At 32.5% G+C, this 20154-nt stretch overlaps 2 pseudogenes; one reads left to right on the top strand and one right to left on the bottom strand.

Annotated features, from left to right (window-relative positions):
* Positions 1 to 610: 610 nt before the first annotated feature.
* LOC125811369 (uncharacterized) lies at positions 611 to 1449 on the bottom strand (annotated as a pseudogene).
* Positions 1450 to 1845: 396 nt separating this feature from the next.
* LOC125811368 (uncharacterized) lies at positions 1846 to 10912 on the top strand (annotated as a pseudogene).
* Positions 10913 to 20154: the final 9242 nt, after the last annotated feature.

Raw genomic sequence — 20154 nt, 5'->3', positions numbered from 1 at the left:
GTACACGGGGAAAGACTCTCTCATGTGTTTTGCTTGCATGTTACTTCTTATCCTAAGTTAGGGTGTACCACATACAACCTCTCTCCTAATTTTTCAAAGCAAATTATATCATTTTTTACTTTAAAAACCAAGTGTGAGATGAATTCTTTCATACTTTGATCTAATAAGTGATGCAGTAAAAAATAAATTGAACAAGTGACTCAAAATAAAACAAATATGGGCCTGATAGTTGCTCCTACAAACCTGGACTCTATATAAAATAGAACAACTTATCTGCAAAATAGAAGATTTGTGCATTTTGGTATAGACTTACGTTGGACAATAGGCCTCCACCGCTATAGCACATCCAAATCAAACTCAATAACTAATTCAAACATAAAGACCCTACATATTGTTTTTTCACCAACTAAAAAACTACAATTGAAATCAAATAAAAGACTCTGCATACTGTTTTTTAACCAACAATAGACAACATATAAAGTAAATAAGAACTCAAATTGCTATTTTGTTTGCAAGGAAACAAAACTTGAACTTTTTCACATTCATTGAAGTTTCTGATCATGGAGTTTCCTCCCCTTTTCCTCCTCTTTCTTCATCTTCTTAATTCATCTTCTTCTTCTCCTTCACCATCATCATCATCTTCTTCTTTCTCCTCTTCCTCCTCTAGTTCATCATGATATCATCCATAATGATGCTGCCAATAGAGCAAATTTAATTGCCTACTAAACTGATAATTCTCACATGTCATTCCCAAATGCAAGAATTTACAATTGATACAGAAAAGTCTCCAACACTCAGGACATGCTCTAATAGGATATTCCCTTAGATCATCATCCAGTGTACCCATACAATCCATAAAAGGGCAATCATTAACTATTGGCGAAGCCAGACCTGCCGTTAGTCGAATGGCACCTCTTACTCGCATAAGGAAATCAACCGACATTATTGAATCGATATCTAAAATTCCATTGCAATCAGAAGCAGGGCACTTCATAGAAATCATCTCATAGATATCCTTATTAATTTTTTTTCTATATAATTTTGTATACATTCTTCACAATAACGATGAATGCAATTAGTGCCCCGCATCATTATGTTTGGCAGCGGAGACACATTTTTTTACAAATTTGACAAAAAGTACATGAAGATTTCCCCATTTTGAAGTACTTTCTTTAGGTTGAGTGAACATGGAATAATAGAATACTTGATTTCTACAGTTTTTTACCAACACCATGATTAGAGCTTGATTACAAGTTCTTACCTGAATGAAACTAAGCTGAGTAGAAGAGAGTTTTGTTGCAGCTCGACATCATTATCTCCACTCTCGTAACCATTTTTATTTTCGGTGATAGCGATGACATCAGAATTCAGCAAGGTGGGATCAACTTCGATTTCGCTGGAGCCCAAGATTTGTAAATCTGTTGATTCCATTTCAACTTGATTCGGCCGTCAATGGGACCCTATATTTCTTTCCCAATATATGCATACATGTTGTATTTGTACTTATTTTACTTTTTAGGGTTTAGAACTAATTTGGATTATACCAAATTTGCAATAAATTAATGCAATATGCGCAATTTGGTATGATGTGTCGAAAGACATGTCGGCCATGTGAAACGATCAATAAGACGAAGCTATGCATTGAAAGTGATACAACGTGTCTAATCAAATCAAAGACGTAGTAGAGGTAGTAGTGTATTGCCTATTTCATATATCAGAACTGGAGTTGTGTGATATAATACATTGGCGTTATGCTGATAAACAAAGCGATCTTTGACAACTCAGTATCCCATATCAATGCCGCTAATGCTATTAGTGTTTATTAGAGGCTATTAGATCTAAGTAATGAGGCTCGCTTACAGAAAAGGTACATTTACATACATGGATAGCAACCAAGGGGATGAGGCTCATGTAATTGGTAGAGTATTTTCGCCTCATTTCACTCAAAAAAGTTTAACAACGGGAGATTTTCTTATATTATGCAGAGTAGAACTAATTTGATTCACCATTTTCTAGGATGTTCCAAAAAAATAATTGAGCTATGTTTGCACGGTTCTAAGAACCTAGGAAGGTTTCCATGTTTTAGCGGAGAATCTCTTGAATCTCTGGAACTATCTTTTTGTTCTAGCTTACAGAAATTTCCAGAAATTCTCGGAACAGTGAAGCCAGAGTTAAAGATTATAATGTATTAGTACTTCGGGAATTGGGAATTACGATCATCTGTATCAATACCTAGATAGCTTATACTATAGAGAGCTTTAGAAGAGAATAATTCTGAACATGTGTATTGCTCAAAGATTACAATGATATAAATACATAAAGTGTACTAATTTTTTTGTGTATATATACATTTTATTAGTAAAATAAAATATTAAAGGTATATGTTAGTGGGTATAAATTGTGGTAGAAGATGACTATTGGTTTTTGTAACTTATATGACCAATTGTTCTTGTAACTCATGGTCATTACTTTCTTGTAACTCATATGACCATTAGTTTCTTGTAACTTATGTAACATCTATAACATTCATCTACCCACATTATTACCCCTCATTTTACCCATTGATTATATGGAAGACTTCTTCATCTATAAATAATGTTGTTTCTTCCTTTGTGAAGTATCCCAGAAAAAAAAAATGAGTGTGAAATAATATTGTAGTGTGTAGTAGTGAAAGAGAGAGTTGAGACAAAGAAAATATTCTAAGTCTTCAACTATATTCACTATATAAAAGAGATTATTTATATGTTAAAGGAATGTGTTCTTTTTGTGGAGCTTTGGACTATAATGAATTTTTTTGAAAGCAATCCTCTGAATGTCTTTAGTGTCTGGACCCTTGTCATTGCTATTCACACAAAGAAATGCAATGACTTTGGTTGACATTTCCTTATGGTTGTGCGTGGCATGTTCAGCGTTGCAAGTGTGATCGCCAACATCTTTATAAATGCAAAATTTATCGAGCATTCATACTTCCTCAATCGCAAAATCCATGCACAACCAGGGGATACACATTTCACCTTGAACCATTTACTACAACTCTTCAATGTAGCATAATTAAAAGAATTCATCGTCGATGATTTGTCTAATAACATTTTAGCTCATTATTGCTTCTAATGTTTGTTATATTTGGAAATTAGTTTCATCGCAGAAGGTTTGGTTGGGTTGTGATCCCGATCCACACTCCCGTTGCCCTAGGACCATTTTTTTGATCAATTAGGCTGAAGTTGGGATGATGATATTTTATTGGTCTGAACATGTTAGTTCTATTGAGTGGGAAGTACTATGAATAGGGTGATTTGTTTTGACCAATCAAATTTTAGTTTATATCTTTTAATGGTTCAAACACAATAGTGTACCCGAAGCGTGTTTTCATACGTGTTTGATTTGATTAGACACATTGTATCACTTTCAATGCGTGGCATGGTCTTATTGACTGTTTCACTTGGCTGACACATCTTTCGACACGTCATACCAAATTGCGCATATTGCATTAATTTATTTCAAATTTGGTATAATCCAAATTAATTCTAAACCCTAAAAAGTAAAATAAATACAAGAACCTGGAAAAAAATAGTATTTATATACAACATATATGCATATATTGGGAAAGAACTATAGGGTCCATTGAAAATAGAATCAAGTTGAAATGGAATTAACAAATTTGCAAATCTTGCACTCCAGCGAAATCGAAATTGATCCCACCTTGTTGAATTCTATTGTCATCGCTATCACCGAAAATAAAAATGGTTACGAGAGCGGAGATAATGATATCGAGTTGCAACAAATTCTCTTCTACTCAGCTTAGTTCATTTAGGTATGAACTTGGAGTCAAGCTCTAATCACGGTGTTGGTAAAAAAACCTGTAGAAATTGAGTATTCTATTATTCCAAATTCACTTAACCTAAACAAAAGTACTTCTAAAATGGGGGAATCTTCATGTACTTTTTGTGAAATTTGTAAAAATGTGTTTTCTCTGCCAAACAAAATGATGCGGGGCACCAATTGCAATCATCTTTATTGTGAAGAATGCATACAAAATTATATAGGGAAAACAAATAAAAAGGATATCCATGAGGTGATTTCTATGAAGTGCCCTGCTTCTGATGCAATGGAATTTTAGATATCAATTCAATAATGTCGGTTTATTTCCTTATGCGAGTAAGATTTGTTATTCGACTAATGAAAGTTCTAGCTTCACCAATAGTTATTGATTGTCGTTTTATAGATTGTATGGGTACACTGGTTAATGATCTAAGGGAATATTCGATTAGGGCATGTCCTGAATGTTGGAGACTTTTCTGTGTCAATTGTAAATGCTTGCATTTGGGAATGACATGTGAGAATTATCAGTTTAGTAGGCAATTAAATTTGCTCTACTGGCAACATCATTATGGAGGATATCATGATGAACTAGAGGAGGCAACTTTATCAATTAAACTAGGGTCAGCCATGGAAAACATATAATATCATCTTAATAGCATGGTTCAATACTAAATCAATCATAAAAAAGTACTATCCACTCAATTGGAATATACTCAACTTAACCCACAATATTGGAAGGAATCCTAACTTGAATTGGGGATTCATCTTGACAATTGGGGGAATTCTAGGGGACTCCATCGATGGAAGAATACATGGATGAATAAGCTATCATACATTGGATACAAAGCCCTCACAAAGCTTGTAAGATTGGAGGAATTTGACCTAGCTTGATTCTCTTCTTCTTTCTTGAGTTTTCTAGAGAGAATTTTCTAGAAGATGAACTTTGGGATCTTTTGGGGTTTTGGAAATAATGACTTAATTGGGGTGGTTAAAGGCTTAAAATAGTTTATATAGGTGTATAAAGTCTATACAAAACGACCCCACTTAACACTAACTAAAAAAGGAATTTCCTAATTTGGCCTTACTTAGGCAGCATGGTGCCAGGCACCACAACAGGGATCACGAGCCGTGGTCTACACCATTGGCCGTGGTCCTGCTCGTGGTTCATGGTCCAGTAACTAGGACACAAGGACTTGGCCTCCACAAGTCTAAGGCATGACCACGAGCCTTCCCATGGCTCGTCGTGATGTGCCAACTTTAGGCAGCCTTTAGACAGCTACTGGCCAAGCTCCACGGACCACTTTACAAGCCGTGGTCCTCACCACTGGTTGTGGTGGTGGTCGTGAAGATGAGGCAGTTCTTGCCAAGGTTGGGGTAGTCTTGGCCCTTGGCTTGGGCCTTGCCCCTATTCCTTGGCTCTTTCCCTCTAGTCTAGACTTGGTGCACCCTCACTTAGCCCTAGGTGGCCTACCAGACTACGGGGTGTTACAATATCTCCCCCTTGACTTTATCCTCAATGTTATGAGGACTCATCAATCTTCAACTCCTTTCTCCTACTAAGAACCTAGCCTCAAAGATGGAACTCAATATCACTGAACCCTACATTTGATATGAATGTAGGTAAGAGTATGCGTTATTACAAAATGTACTAAATATGATAGCTAGCATAAGATCATAAGACCATAACATATGTGTCACGTGCCGAGCCTACACCCTGGATGTGGCTGGCACTCAAGAACCATTGCTGGCCCCAAGCAAACCCTTGTCCTAGTTCATTTAACTCAGCGGAAGACTTACTTAACAAAATAATCTCAAAACATAACTTTAAAGAGATATAACACTTAGCCAAAACGGCAACTGAAGTCTTTAAACAACATCTGAATGATAAAGTAAAGACAACTAAACTACTAAATGTCTATGAAGCCTCTAAAACAAGGAGTGATGTCGGGATAGGACCCCCGATCATCCTAACAACTGATAACTAGAAAAACATTGTAAAAAGGAGCCCCTCGAAAGCAATGAAGCTCACCAACTGACTCTGAGTGCTGAACCTGATCAACGAGGCACTGGATGCTGATCTTGGTTACCTATGTCTACATCATAAGATGATGCAGGCCAACTGGCATAATGACATTGAATGTACGAGTATGCGAGTTGGAATGCTAAACACAACTTAAGCTTGAAAGGAATCTGAAAGAAACACTTACCTTGGCTCTTCTCAACTCATGAATACGTAACTCAAAATAAAGCAATGAAACAATGCAATATATAAAAAGCTTGGTAAAACAGTAAAAGCAACTTAGTTCGTTAAAGAAAATGCAATAACAAACTCAACTTTACTCATATAATAAAGTAATACAGTTTCTGTGGGGATTTCTCTAACTGACAACCACCACTATGAGCCTAAGTGGTGATACAACCTCTTGCCCACGCTGCCAGAACTGTCCTATACTTTGTCGTCATATAAAATGCTTAACTTAGTGGATCCACTAGCTTATGCTAAAAGAATCTTAAGGAGTCATCTAAAAAGTATGATCCTTTACTACCCATGATGGCTACATCGTTTATGGAGACGTGAGTTATCTGAACTCAAGCTCGTTCCCATATCGGTGCTCAATAATACTCCAAAAATATACTTTAGCTCATATGTTCGTAAAAACAAAACTCTTTCTTTAGTTTGACATAATTACTCAAAAACATAGCTTAAAAGCTCTCTTGGAAATCTCAGTTTCCTTTCTTGCTCAAATGTGAAAAACATTTTAACTCTTGGGAATACTTAGTTCCCGTATAATCTTTGAAGAATGAACTTTACTCTTACTCTTTTATTGAATACTAGCTCAAAGGCTCATTTGGAAATCTCAGTTTCCTTTCTTGTATAAATGTGAAAACATTTACTCTTTGGGACTACATAGTCCCGATATACTCTTTTGAAGAAATGCACTTCAGACTTTACTCTTTACTCAACTCAAAACTCAAGTCTTAAAACAAAGTTAAAACATTTGTAAAAGACTTTTGTAAAACTTTATGAACTTCTCTTAACTTGACTCTTGACTTGACTCTTAACTTCTCTTGACTTTGATCCTAAATTTCCTTGAATTGAATTATGGATTCAAGGTTCATGATCAAATGTTTATGGATGATTTCATGATGTTTAGATGCACCTTAGAGTGTTGGAATCAACTAGAAAACATAGGTATATCACAAAGGAACTAGTACGAAAAGATAGGGGAGGAATGGGGAGATCTGGCATACTTGGCGCTTTGAGGGGCGCGGGGCGCCAGCCCTCAAAATTCAAAGGGCAAGTTGGGGCACTCTGGCTGGCATGTCGCCCTAGAGCCCCACATTCAGAGGCTTCTTTGGGGCTCGTTGGCTGGTGCGACGCCCCACCCCATTCCCCAGGTGTTTGATAACTTTTCTTCTTCGATTTTCAACTCTAAACCCTCTAAACTTCAATGGTTCTTTCCCCTAATGCTTAGAATCATTTATACCCTCAATATATGATAGATTCAAACCGAAATTACACCCGGAAACATGAATCAAATGGCAAGAAAACTTCAACAACACAACACAAGAATTCAAACGAAACCTTCAACAATGTTCATCAAGAACTCAATTTCTAAACATTCAAAGACTAAAATTCACTGAATTAAATCATGGTTGGCATGTGGGTGAACTAACCCAACGCTATGTGATCTCACATACCTTTTAGGGATCACCCCAGACGAAATCCACAAGCTATCCTTGACGAAGTTGACGAATCTTGAACGTTCTTCTCCTTTCTCCTCTTTTCTCCTCTTCTCCAAGCCCTAGAGTGAAATTCACTTTTCTAAAACTGAATCAAATCTGAATTTATCCCAATTAAACTCCTTAAAACGAATTAGAATAATTAGGTAAGGAAAAAACTAATTTACCCTTCCAAAATCCGGATTAGACTTTCCTTAATCCAACAGCCCAACTTCCAAAGGATATAACATACTCATACGAATTCGGATTCGCGCAAACTTGGCGGTGTTGGAAAGATAATTCCAAGAGATTTCCAACCGTATTTGGAAGTACACCTAAATCATCCTGAAGTTGACCAAAACTCAACTTTTCCTAACTCAAACAAATTTCCAAATTTTCATTCTTTCCAAAAATGACTATTTCCAATTATTAGCTTCTTCCTAGTTATTTCAAATTGCGAGATGTCACAATATGGGTTAGTCAACATAAGGCACAAGCCACAAGTATAAGAGATAATAACATACTCATAAGCATAATTTCCAACATAGACATAATGTAAGTGTTAGTCATCACAAAGCATAGTCAATATACATAGTCAATACTTAGACCTTCATATCATAAGAAAACCACTTCATAAGTAACCTCCAAGTATACTTGTGCAATGCATGGATAGGATCCCATAATCCCATACATGCTAAGTATCCCCTTTGGTGATCATAATCATACTTACCATCCTATGGTCTCATCCTTAGCTTAGTTCTTCATAGACAAGGTAATCTTCACCTTTAGTCAACATATCAAGAAAGGCAACTATAGCAACAATCCAAACTAAGCATACATCATATAAGAAAACACTTCATAATTAACTTCAAGTCATACTTGTGCAATGCATGGAGAAGACCCCATAATCCTACCCATACTAAGTACCACTTTAGACTTTCATGCATATTGATCATCTCTTTGATCTCATATTTAGCACATCATAAAGGACAAGGGGAATCACCTCAAGTCATACATATCATGGAATCATAAAGGACAGGGGGAATCACCTCAAGTCATACATATCATGGAAGGCCTATAGAGCTACAATCCATACATGTCATTGTGCATATTACTCTTTACTTATTCTTAAGACATGGGAACTTACCTCTCTATGTCTTATCATAAGGGCCAATGGGTATTCACCTCTCTATATCTATCATATAGGCCAAATGGGTATTCACCTCTTACTTTACATGTATAGTCATAGGTATTCGCCTCCATAACGATTTGAGGGAAACATAGGTATTATCCTCCATGCCCCACCATTATATGATATAGGTATTCGCCTCCACATCATTACATGAGGATCATAGGTATTCACCTCCACATCATTACATGAGGATCATAGGTATTCGCCTCCGTGATCAACATAAAGGCTAATGGGTATTCATCTCTTGCATTACTATAGAAGTTATATTTTAAGGGTAGTCACCACACACTTATCATATTATGGGTAATATTCTCATGATTATCTACTTAGGGATGAGGGAAGTCACCTCACATCTCTCTCATACAAAGGTCTTTGGGAGAATCACCACAAGCCTCATCACATTTCATAGTGGACTTAGATTCATTTTAGGTGAGCAAACCTTTCAACCTAGAATCATTCTATGTAAGATAAACTTTCATATCATATCATATTCATACATAAGTGTGTGTGTGTGAATGGCCTTTCAAATCACAACGACATATCATAATCATACACACTTCACTCTCAAAGTGTTCATAAGACATGTACATAGCTTTCATAAAACATGCATAAAATCATGTCTTGCCCTTTCAAGGGTCAAGGATCATATCAAATCAACACATATAGTATTAATACACTATACATGGATACTATCATAGCTCAAGTGATTCTATCACTTCATATAATCTATCATTCATAAGGTAGGTTAGGTAGGTAAAGGCTTTCCACCATAATTCTATCCATTAATCTTCTATTCTCATATAGACTTTACTCTCAAAGTCTTAACATACATAATTCACCTTATTATTTGTACCTTCAAAACCCTAGAAGTCAACATTCATGATTACAATCCCTACTCTCAAGCTTTTACTTCTTACAATCATCATAAATATCTAGACTTCAAGGCATTCTAATCACATGCTTAATTATTCAGTGATTCTAGTCATAAATCATCATAAAGGTTCAACTTCATGCCTTACGAGTCATGATCCATCATATATACTATAATCTAATTCAATTCATGTCTACATACTTTTATTCTTGAACAATTACTATAGACATCATCAATTCTAGAAGATCATCTCTAAGTCTTCAATTTCCCTCTTTAAGGCACAAACCTACGTTACTCTAATTTCATCAATTAAACTAGGGCTAGCCATGGAAAACATATAATATCATCTTAATAGCATGATTCAATAATAAATCAATCATAAACAAGTACTATCCACTCAATTGGAAGCATACTCAACTTAACGTACAATATTGGAAGGAACCCTAACTTGAATTGGGGATTTATCTTCACAATTGGGGGAATTCTATGGGACTCCATACATCGAAGAATCCATGGATGAATAAACTATCATACCTTCGATACAAATCTCTCACAAATCCTGGAAGATTGGAGGAATTTGACCTAGCTTGATTATCTTCTTCTTCTTCTTTCTTGAGTTTTCTCAAGAGAGAATTATTGAAAAGATGAACTTTGGGATCTTTTGGAGTTTTGGAAATAATGACCTAATTGGGGTGTTAAAGGCTTAAAATAGTTTATATAGGTGTACAAAGTCTATACAAAACGACCCTACTTAATACTAACTAAAAAAGGAATTTCCTAATTTGTCCTCACTTAGGCAGCGTGGTGTCAGGCACCACGACAGGGCACACGAGCCGTGGTCCAAACCACTGGCCGTGGTCCATGATCCAGTAGCTAGGACACAAGGACTTGACCCCCACAAGTCTAAGGCATGACCACAATCCTTCCCCTGGGTTGTGGTCTTCACCACTGAAAGTGAAGTTGCTCGTGGTGATGTGCCAACTTTAGGCAGCCTTTAGGGAGCTACTGCCCAAGCTCCACAGACCACTCCATGAGTTGTGGGCCTCATCACTGGCCGTGGTGGTGGTCGTGAAGATGAGGCAGTGATTTCCATGGTTGGGGCATCCTTGGCCCTTGGCTTGGGCCTTACCCCTTTGCCTTGGCTCTTGCCCTCTAGTCCAGACTTGTTCCACCCTCAATTAGCCCTAGGTTGCCTACTAGACTACGAGGTGTTACAGGATGAGGAGGAAGAAGAAGAAGATTGAGATGATGATGATGAAGAAGGAGAAGAAGAAGAAAAAGGAGGAGAAAGGGAGGAAAGTCCATGATCAGAAACTTCAATGAATGTGAAAAAGTTCAAGTTTTGTTTCCTTGGAAACAATATAGCAATTTGAATTCTTATTTACTTTATATGCAGTCTATTGTTGGTTAAAAAATAGTATGCAGGGTCTTTTATTTGATTTCAATTGTAGTTGTTAAGTTGGTGAAAAAACAATATGCAGGGTCTTTATTTTTGAATTAGTTATTGAGTCTGATTTGGATGGGATCTAGCGGTGGAGGCCTATTGTCCAATGTAAGTCTAGACGAAAATGCGCAAATCTTCTATTTTGCAGACAAGTTGTTGTATTTTATATAGAGTCCAGGTTCGTATGACCAATTATCAGGGCCATATTTCTTTTATTTTGAATCGCTTGTTCAAATTATTTTTTACTACATCAGTTTTTAGATCAAAGTATCAAAGAATTCATCTCACACTTGGTTTTTAAAGTAAAAAATAATTTAATTTGCTTTGGAAACCAAGAGAGAGGTTGTATGTGTTACACCCTAACTTAGGATAAGAAGTAACATATAAGCAAAATGCATGAGAGATGTTAAGTATATATAAGTAAGTAGACCTTGTACTTTAATGATGCCTTTAAAAGTTGTGCATGTCTATGCCGAGATAGGACAATATCACTAGTGGGTTAGACAATTACAAATGGTATTAGAGTAAATTTTGTGTTAACTGTGTCGATGCAAGCTAAAGTTAATCTGAGTTTAGCCAAATTCCGATAAGGTGAGGCAAACATGGTCTTGACAAATCTCAAGTGGTGGGGAAAATCAAAATGGTGGGGCAAACCTCAACGAGGACGTTGAGTACATAAGAGAGGGTGTTTGTGACACATCTCCTTAGGATAAGAAGTCCACATCGACAAAAACACATGATAAGTAAGCAGATCTTACACTTTAGTGGGGCGTTTTAAAGTTGAGTGGGTCTAGGGAGAAACGAAAAATATCACAAGCAGGATGAACCATTGTTTGTTGGAAAAGGTAACGTAGAATTTATATATATATATATACTAGTTTTTGAGAATGTGTGTTGCATGTTTGTCTCATATAATTATTATCAAACAATTTTATTGATCGACCATTTCAATGACTTTTTGATCTTCTTCATTCTTTAGCCTCTACATGAAATCTAACAGAGAAATGTAGAAATGAAGGTAGAATATTGAAGAGGAGCCAATCATTAGCTGCTTCCAACATTACAAGACATTAGATAAGATATAGAAACCTGAATTCACTAACAAAATGTTATATCACCACAATAATAATTTTGACAGTGTTTGCTAAGATTAGAACCATTAGAACTTGGGACAGAATAACCCTGTAAAAAGAGCTCAAACTATAAAAAGAAAAACCTATTCTACAATTTCATTTAGCTAAGAATCATCAAAAGAATGCAAATATTTCGGAACAACATCCATATGTTCTTATAAATGAGTTTTGTGCATGAAAAAATTCCATCAAGTTGTCTTGCTTGCCCGGGGACTAACACCCAAGTAGTTTGTCATGAGACCCGTGATACCAAACATCATAGCCATTGAGATCTGCTTAAGATCATTTTCCATATTCCTTATGTTAGTAAGGGATTGCACACTAAATATAATAACAAGCCACGAGCAAATCTTGTATCTGATAACATGGCACCAAAGACGCCGAAGATGACGGCTATGAAGCCGTAGTAATCTATAGGAAGATCTTGTGGACCAACCAGTGAAGCCTTGTACGGTTTCGCCACCATATTCGAGTAAAAAGATTCAATGGGATTTTCAAATTCAATTGCTCTTTGGGTGACTTAAATAAGGGACCTTATATAATGGAAGATGAAAAGAATCAAATTATTAACGATATTTTAGCCAAAAATAAAAAAGACCCATCAATTTCCAACTTAACTGTTTGACCTATGATCTTCATCAGTTTGCTCACAAACAAGAGATGAAGAAGCAATTGAAGAAGTATTGTGCCTCGAGAAAAGGAAGAGTCTATTCACTTAAATCATAATTATGAGTATTTTTATCCAATATTATTAATGTAGATGAAGATAAAAGGTCAAACAATTAAGTTGGAAATTGATGGCTCTTTTTAATTTTTGGCAAAAAATCTTTAATAATTTGATTCTCTTCATAATTATGAGTAGTTTTACTGCAGTATTATTAATGTCGAACAAATAATTTATTTTTATATATATAAAGGGTAAAACTGTAATTCAACTTTTGACTTGAGTTCTTCAATAAGTATACGATTTAAAAAAAAAGTTACATCGCTTGATAACTTATTAGTGTTATAAAACAAAATAAAAGTTTGTTATTCTTTTTATATCCACAAACATGATGTTCGGTCACAAAGTTGTAAAACAACATAGAACGACAATGTTAAATTATAAAGCTTATTAAATTGAAGGACCTTGAATAGATATTTCAAATTGTTTTAATTTATACAACAACAACAACGATATATCTATATAGTACCATAAAGTGGGATGATTTTATTATGTTAAAGTGTTGAATAAATATTTAGTGTAATCCAACAAAGTAATTTAATAAATACATTTAAAGTAGTATTTAAATAAAATAAATTATATTTATTTTCGCATATTACAAATGTTACTTATAATGTATATGTATATATAGCATTCGAGAGCTAACTTTACAAATGTAAAGGTTTCTCAATGCAAATTCAATGTGAATTCTTAAATAATAGTAAGATTTAATCCCAAAGATACTATAACTTTCTTTAATTAATTAAGTTAATATGAATGGTTCTCATATTTGTAATTCTTTTAAGTTGAACTTTTTAAATCTTTGTTAGAACGAATATTAATATTTTAGCATAAACAATTGTAGTAAGATCAGTGTTTAACTAAAATTTAAAAAATCTTTCAATTTTTGGTGAGTTTTTAGTATGCAGTTCAACTTTACAAGTAAGAATTTCCCACTTTTAAAATCACCCATGTGAAAAAAAAAGCATAACTCATGAATATTGTCAATTTGGTAAAAAAACTGCTACCATAAAGAATCTGATGACAATAATGGTAACTTATCTTACTTATACAACGTGAGAATATGCAAGGCCATTTTTATGTAAGATATCTTGTAGTAGTATTTATCATCGTAAAAATGTTCTCTAACTGCATCATATTATGATTACAACATATTTAATAATTGGATACTTTTGAGATTATGTAAATTCTCTAGCCTTTTATTCCTATATAATTACTATTTTGTAGTATTAAATATCCAAATATAATTACTAATGAGAAAGTATATTAAGAGATTCTTGAATTGGGAAAAATCTAATCCTAAAATTAAAATTAAAAATTCATGGTAACTTGATCCAAAAGGGAATGAATTATATATCGATAAATAAAGAGTGTGTGTTAGTGTTTTGTAAATAATATTTATTTATTATTGCAAAGAGTATTCACACTACCTATATTTAAAGAGTTGAGAAATTTAAAAGAAACGTACCTGATAAATGGAAAAAGGCAAATATGGAAAAAAATAAGTTTCGTGGTATAAGAACTCAAAAGTTTCCAACAAAAAAAAATGAAATAGAAATGAAAACAAAATAAAGAGAAAGGCAATCTTAAAATTAAAATAACAATTACCGTGATCATAATAATCATGAACTTCACTGTATTTTTATACAACAATCCTGCTCGACGTCAAAATTAAATCATCATTGTTAAACAAGAAATATAGATATCAAAATGTTCATCACATTTTGTTACACAAAAAAATAATTTATTTGGAGAAATAAAATATTCATAAATATTTCAATATAGACAATGGATTTTTTTACCTCATGTAATCTTCAATTTGATAGAAAAAAAAGTATTTCATGTGCAAAACAAATCTAATCTTATTTGCACTTGTGTACAACAATCCCTTCATACGATCGGAAAAGCAATTCCTTCAAATAGCCTCTAAACTTTGTTTGTTGTACCCATATTTTCCAACAATTTCATATCAAAACTGAATATACATTTGTAAATACCTAAAACTCTTATAAAAAGTTTTTTTTAAAAAAGAAGACAAGTTCTTAATAGAGAAATTTTAAGAACAAAGCTCAAAGAATTGAACAAAACATTAATAGAGGAAATGAAAAAGAAGTTCAAACTAAAAATAAGACTCGCCATTTTGGCTTAGAAACGATTGTAAGATCAATGGTGATCTTTGAACTTCTGTTAATAAGATATTACCCACATTACATAGACTTTCAGACTTCTTATTAAATAAAATGAAAAGAAATAGTGAAAAAAGATAACTAAAAGTGGAAAAATCTGATTTTTTTACCTATAAAATGGTAATAGAGTCATTTAATTTTACAAGGGCATTTCGGTATTTCAACTTTTCATTTGTGATGTTCCCACTTATAATAATACTAGTTTCAGGGCACGTGCATTGCACGTGTGTCCCAATTCTGCTAGCATATTTTTTTAAAAAAAATAATAAGATAGTATTAAACATGTGTGGAAAGAGTAATATAAATTTGAAGAAAGACAAATTGAATTCGACAAATAATTAAGCTACTTAAATGACATAATTGTTCAATACAAAATATTAAGGATTGCCTAAACTTAGAAAAAACAATTAAATTTAGTTATATAGGTGCAATGTGTAATCAAATAATAAATATGTGGCTGTTTGTACAACTACAACATGACATGATAAAATATAAGTTGTACCAAAATTTCCAAAATTAATGTTACTACAAATAGCTCTAAAGAATCTTACCCCAAATTAAGCACAAATACAATACGTATCCACATTTTAAAGTGTAAGCATATAACTAACCCTTTTTTAGCAATACAATTGTAGGAATAATTTTATATAGCTAGTATCCTAAATCAGCATTTTAAACCATCATAACATACAATTAAAAAACAATTATTTATATGGAAGAAAATAAATATCAACCTCAGTACCATATTCTTACTATTCTAGGAGAAAAGGATGATATTGTATTCTTATGTAAATATGTCATATTTCTAAAATTTTATTCTTGTGAAGTTGGGAGTGTGATGAAATGGAACATAGTTATCCTATTTATCACTCTTTTGTAACTAAAATTTTATATAAAAATCCATATTAAATGTGAGTCCTTATCATTCATAAGAATGTGAATGGTCAAATTTTCATTTTTCAAACATAGGAGCAGAAAAGTCTACTATAAGGTTGGTCATCATAACCATTACTTACTATTTATTAAGAATACATTAATAAATCAAATACACTCCGACATTCCTTATTCTCCTAATCCATTATTTAGCCATTATTGCATTTAAAGTAAATAATGCATCATCAACTTGAAAATTAGGGGCAAAATGATAATTGAATTTTGAGGTTAGGATCTTTTTATATATATATATATATATATATATATATATTATTATTATTATTATTATTATTATTATTATATGATTAGACTTTCTCTTTCTTTATCATAAGTATTTGAAATCCATTGTAATATAGTACACTATCTCCTACCATCTAAAGTAGTCATTTTACATCTATAAAAAATAGTATTATATTTGGATCCACACTAAAATTATAAGCCTCCAATATACTAAAAGATAAGTAACAATAAATATATATGCCATTTTCTTTTCAAGATCTTTGAGGGTAAACTCCTCTTTGTATGACGTTATCGTCATCTATCATAAAGTCAAAATCATTAAAGCTCAAGCAGAATAAAAGAGATTCAACTACATTATTTCTAAAAAATACCTCAAAAGATTCTTACCTCTATTTTATAAACTTTCATAGTGTTAAGTGATCTAGCCTCCGACTCAACCTACAAGTATTTTTATCCACATCTTAAAATACATAAAAATTGTATTCAAGAAAACAAAATTTTAATTAGCACGTCAAAAATATCACCATTGGATTAGTTAGAGAAGAGGAGACAAAAATTAACTTGAATTGTGTAATAGAGCAAAAATACCAAAAATTGTTAAAGGTAACAAAAAGAAAAACAAAAATACTACCTAATTTTGGAATGAGGAGACGAAAATTAACTTGAATATGCAATGAAGCGTCATGCTTTAGTATTTATATTTATATTTATAATAAGTAGTACAATTTGTAACTTGCATAGAAATAATAAAATACTGTAATAAATAAGTATGGAGTGTTTAAATTGTCAGTAATGTTTTTTTGATAAAGTTGTGATGAACTTTTATTTTTAATTTCTAAAAAAATCACATAATCTTAATTATTTTAATTAAGAAGAATACATAAAAGATAAAGCTTTTTGTCTACCCCTTTGAATTACAAGAAATAAGAAATAAAAAATAAGAACCAAAGAATTAATAGCTATTACATATGGTGATGGTTAGACTACTAAACTCATTTTGCCTTTTGGTGATTCATTATAATTTGATAAAAATAATTATTATAATTAAATGGTATATATTTTTGAATGTTTTTATAATTTTGTACATGAATATGAAGAAAATTGTTCATGATTAAAGGATAAAAATGTCCTACAATTTTTAATGGACATTTGGATAATTGAACTTTCAATTTATAATTTTTCCACTTTTAGAATAGAAATATAATATATGCATCAATTGAAAATTCATAAATTGATATAACAGAAAATGAAAATTATGTTTCGTAGATTTAAGTACAATGAATATGAATTTATTATTATATTATTATTCTATAGATAATATTTATTATTAAAAATAATATTAATATAATAATAACTCTTTTTAGAGACTTTTAAAATGTAAAACAATTGATGAGTAAAAAAATAGAAAATATAAAGGCAACCAGAAAAAAATAAGTTTTGCTAGTTCATAAGTTGTTGTGTAAACATTTTCACCAAAAAAAAAATGAAAACTATAATGAAATAATGAAATAATGATTACTAGGAGAAAGGAAAGAAATAATTACCAGAAGAAAGAAAAGAAATTATTTATTGTCAGTACTTTAATCCTATAGAACCTGCACAAATAAAAAAAATATAATCACATGGTGCTTCAAAGTTAAGTGGGCATAATATTATTCCAAATAATCTGAATACAAGAAAAGAATATAACCACATATTTAAATGTTCAGGAAGAAGACCAAAAAAAACAAGAGAAAACAGCGAGCAATATACATAATATAAAAAATTCTTTCAATTTTTAGATATTGATAATAAACAAATGCAAAACTTGGTCAATATTAAAGAACAAATCTTTCATTTCTGAAAATTTAAAAAAAAAAAACTTACGTGGGTTATCTTTTATGGAAGAAGTATAGTTATATATCAATATAGTCATTGAATTCTTAGAGAAGACATGGTTCTTTATTAAAAAGTTATGACCTTTGGACTTCTTTTCACTTAAATTTCAAAAAAAAAAAAAAAAAAAAATTAAAAAGGGCAAAATGGTAATCTAACTTTGAAGTTAACAACTTTCCACTTATAATAAATAATAATAATAATAATAATAATATATATATATATATATATATATATATATATATATATTATAAGAGGTGGTTTATGTCACTTCCCAGCTTAGTAACATAACCCCACATTGACAAAACACCTGAGAGTTATTAGGTATAAAAGTTAGCAGACCTCATAACACTAATCTAGTGACGCGTTTTAAAGCCTTGCGGGTCTAGACCCAAAGCAAACAATATCACTAACAAGGTGTATGGTTTGAAAAATGGCGGTGCAAATAATAATTGAAGGGATAGAAGAATTATATTGTTGGATTAATTGAATCAATTTCGGGCATGATTCAGTTGTTGGCTCTTCTGGTTTTTATTTCATTTTCTCCTCTGTTGGTGAAAATTCAACTTGAAAGGAAAAAGTACATTATCACAGGTGAAGTTGGCAAGTGCTTGTTTGCTAATTCATTTACTTTTCTATTCCATATCTTGTGTTTTTATTTTATTTTCATCTATGATTAATAACTAAACAATTGAACCTAATTGATAACAACCCAACCGATAACCAACCCATAAATACCCCTATCTATGACTATGAGCTCTTTTTGTACACTTGAGTTGTTCTATTTTAACTTTTATCTCAGTTTGTATTTGTGCTATATCAGTACATGAATCTCCTAGAATTCATCTGTGGTATATCTGTGATTCATATATTGTTGTTGCCAGCTCCTTTCTAAACAACCTTTAGAGTCTGCTTGCAAGTCAGTAGAGTGTCTGTGAAATTCCCATTTGAAGCTTCTGGTTGTTAGTACCGAAATAAGCAGGTGTCATGTGGAAGCTAGTAAAGCAAACCTCGAAAGACCATGAATAAGAAGACAAATGATAAATATACCAAAAGACACGAAGATTTAACGTGGTTCGGTTAATCGATCTATATCCACAAAGGAGATGAGCAATCCACTATATAAATATGAGAGTACAAAATATAGAGAGAAATAACCTCAACCAATTCCTATTCACAATGTAACATTTCACAGTAGATGTCAATGGAGAGTACGCTTCTTCGGTAGGAGAGAAACGCTCGAGCATTGGAGATACATTGGAAATACTCCCCCTAGGCTTCTTTCATCCACCCATTTTCGCAAAGTTATAATCTGCAATTTGTTTTTTCCAGTTATTGTCAGCAAAAGGAAAATATGATTATATTTCAAAATGAAATTTAAAAAGAACGAATTATTGCTTACCCAAGTTCTTTCGTGAATCTTTTTCTTAGGTAGAGGAAATATGTTCCCTTCATAGGCAGTGTCATCGATTTTGTTATCAAAATACCATCTTCTTCTTCTCAGTTTGCATGCTACCAACAAGGCGGTAGATTGTAAGATTGAAAAACTATTGATAATCCAAAAAGGAGCGACCACAACTAGTATTCTGTCATTTACTTTTAACATTTTTCCCTAAAAAGTTATGCATCTTCAATTGTTTCATCTTTTCTGTGCATAAGAAAGAGAGATATTTGTGTTTAAATCAGAGATCACGTCTAATATCTTAAGGAGTTTTGGAAATGATAACTCAGTGAAAACAATACAACAAAATTAAAAATAAATTTAGGCGAAGCACCAAGATAGGACGCAAGTTGCAAAAAAGGACCAGTTTTCTTTTTGGTTTACTTCACTTTTCCTCTTTTTCATACATACAAATCACTCACCCGTTATTGATTTTTGTTCAGTTCAACACTAGAAGAAGCTTTGATATTTTTAATAATTCAACTACAACATTAATAGAAGAAAAGAATAGCAAAAATACAAGCAATGAAAAACAAGAGACAACATAAATATTAGAATATTACCTATATTTAT

Source organism: Solanum verrucosum, unplaced genomic scaffold, assembly GCF_900185275.1.
Source record: "Solanum verrucosum unplaced genomic scaffold, falcon-dt-bn FXZP01000293.1, whole genome shotgun sequence".
Taxonomy (NCBI): domain Eukaryota; kingdom Viridiplantae; phylum Streptophyta; class Magnoliopsida; order Solanales; family Solanaceae; genus Solanum; species Solanum verrucosum.
Note: the sequence above shows the minus strand (reverse complement) of the source record. Positions and strands in the feature narration are given on the sequence as shown.